This window comes from Ovis canadensis, chromosome 13, assembly GCF_042477335.2.
Source record: "Ovis canadensis isolate MfBH-ARS-UI-01 breed Bighorn chromosome 13, ARS-UI_OviCan_v2, whole genome shotgun sequence".
In the NCBI taxonomy this organism is placed as follows: Eukaryota; Metazoa; Chordata; class Mammalia; order Artiodactyla; family Bovidae; genus Ovis; species Ovis canadensis.
This window is the reverse complement of record NC_091257.1, coordinates 41,076,588-41,079,001: the sequence shown is the minus strand read 5'-3', so window position 1 is coordinate 41,079,001 and position 2,414 is coordinate 41,076,588. Positions and strand designations below refer to the sequence as shown.

Genomic DNA, 2,414 nt, shown 5'->3' with positions numbered 1-2,414 from the left:
CCCTAGGGATCTTCACAACCCAGGGATCGAACCCAGGTCTCCTGCATTGAAGGGGAATTCTTTACCATCTAGGTCACCAGGGAAGCTCAAAGAGCTAGATTGAGATGTTGAACAGTCATAACTGAGCCACCAGGATATTGTGGAATAGCTTTAAAAATGTGGAATGAATGTTTTCCTTCTTCTGGGGTAGTTGGATTTAGTGTTATCTCCCCATTGACAGTGGAATACTGGAAACAGGGTTAGAATGACTATGGGCTTGGGTCTGTCCTCCATCCTCCCCTATGAGGCCTAAGTAGTCGAAGGTGCTTGGCTAGAAGTCTCGAGTCTACAGCCCTGAAAGTTTACAGGGCTGCCCGTGGGTCCTATCTGCAGAAACCAGCAGGCATCTCGTTCAGTCATTTAAACACCGATGTACTGGGACTTCTCTGATGATCCAGTGGTTAAGATTCTGCACTCCCAGTGCAGGGGGCCCAGGTTCGATTCCTGGTTAGGGAACTAGATCCTGTCACAACCAAGAGCATGCATGCTGAAACAAAGATCCCATGTGCTGCAACAAACAAGCAAAACTAGTGTTCTGAATAGCTGCTCTGTACCAGGTACCTTCCAGACAAGACCCATCGGTGGAATAAAGACACTTGTCTTCGTGGAGCATATGTTGTAGTGGGAGGAGACAAGTAATATACAACAAACAGTAACTAGTGTGTGGGACACTGAGAAATGCTTTGAGAAAATGAATGAGCGAAAGGGGTGGGAAATGCGTGGACACACGTGAGTGTGGGTTTCATGTTCTCAATAGGGTAGTTGGGGAGCTCTCATTAGAAAGGTATCCGTTGAATAAAAGACTGGACAGATGTGAGGACCTCAGCCTGGGGCAGAGCCTTCCAGGAGGAGAGAATCACTGATGCAAGGCTACAGTGTAGAGAATAAGGAGGTAAGTCTGCTGAAGCAGAGTCAGCCAGGCAGAGAGCAGGAGAGATGACATCAGACACAGACATAAAGCAAAGAGGGTGTAACTCTCCTAAGCCACTGTGGGAAGCTGGGCTTTTATTCTGAGTGAGTTGCAGATACTGTGGGTTGTGGACCCCATTATATATTAAATAGAGACTTTCATACATCAGCTGGGAGAGGAGCATTTTAGGTGATTACTGTGCAGTCCAACAGTTTGGTTTCAGCAGTGTTGCTATTTGTGCAGAATGCTGGTGTAATTATGCATTTATTTTATTACATTTTTATTTCAAAATTAAATTCTGGCCCTAAAACAATTGAGACAAAACAGGAAATCGTATCTATTGTTTTCAATTCTTATAGTGAATTAAAATGCCCTGGAGGGTTTTTACAGCTAATAAAGCCAGCACCCACCCCCAGAGATTCTGATTTAAGTGACCTGGGAAAGAGTCCAGGAATCAGCACTTAACACACATGCCACAAACCAAAACAAAGAAATAGACTCTCCAGGTGATTCTAATGTGCTACCGGGATTGAACAATTTTAACTTATCTGTTTTGAAGGCAAAGATCTTTAGCTCATTGGCTCTAAACCAGCAGGCTGTGTGTTTATTAGGATTTTTAAAAAACCAAGTCTCAAGTATATGTTTAAAATCCTCAAAGGTATCATCAGATATTCTGTTAAAAGGAATGAGGCAATTAGAATCTTCATAATACTTTCCTCCTATGTAAAGGAAAACTCTATTTATGACATGGAGGGCTGTGGGAATTCCCTGCATTTTATTCTACTTAACAGTTTCTCACTAGTTTTTAACAGTGAGGATTTGGGATCTCTGAAAATGTGCTTCTCTTTGATGATGACTACTAGGGACTTAATTGTGTCCCCCTCATGAAATTTCTCTCTAGAATCCCTGAACCCTAGTGTGATGGTTTATGGAGATATATGGAATGTTTTGGAAGTAATTAAGATTGAAGGAGGTTGCAAGGATTGGCCCAAATCCAATAGGACTAATGGCCCCATGGGAAGAGGAGCAGAGTATCTGAGTACCAGGAAGGGCCATGTGAGGACCCAGTGAGAACGTGGGCATCGACAAGCCCCACAGAGAGCTCTCAGCAGAAACCAAATTAGCTAGAACCTTGGGCTCCTAGTCTCCAAGAACTGTGCGAATACAAGTTTCTGTTGTTTACCCCTCTCGCTCTGTGGTATTTTGCTCTGGCTTCCCTAGAACACTAAGGCAGTGGTGGAGCCTGCAGAGGGTGTGGACAGGCCAGGCCTAAATACACAGTGGACCCCTCGTAGGCCCCTCTCAAGAGCAGGCCCACTGCCCAGACTTCAGCAGCAAGGCAGCCACTCTTCTTAGCAAGCATTTCGATTACTTAGCATGTTAAAATAAAAACAAAACACCCATGTGTAAGGACAAAGCAAAGTAGCTGATAAAGAGCGTGAAGGCTAATTATTAGAATCTCCAT

At 44.0% G+C, this 2,414-nt stretch overlaps 1 non-coding gene across 1 annotated transcript; it reads left to right on the top strand.

Moving 5' to 3' along the window:
• The first annotated feature begins 422 nt into the window (after positions 1-422).
• Positions 423-495, top strand: TRNAG-CCC (transfer RNA glycine (anticodon CCC)). Its single transcript has one exon. It is a non-coding gene; the product is annotated as a tRNA-Gly (tRNA).
• The last annotated feature ends 1,919 nt before the right edge of the window (positions 496-2,414 follow it).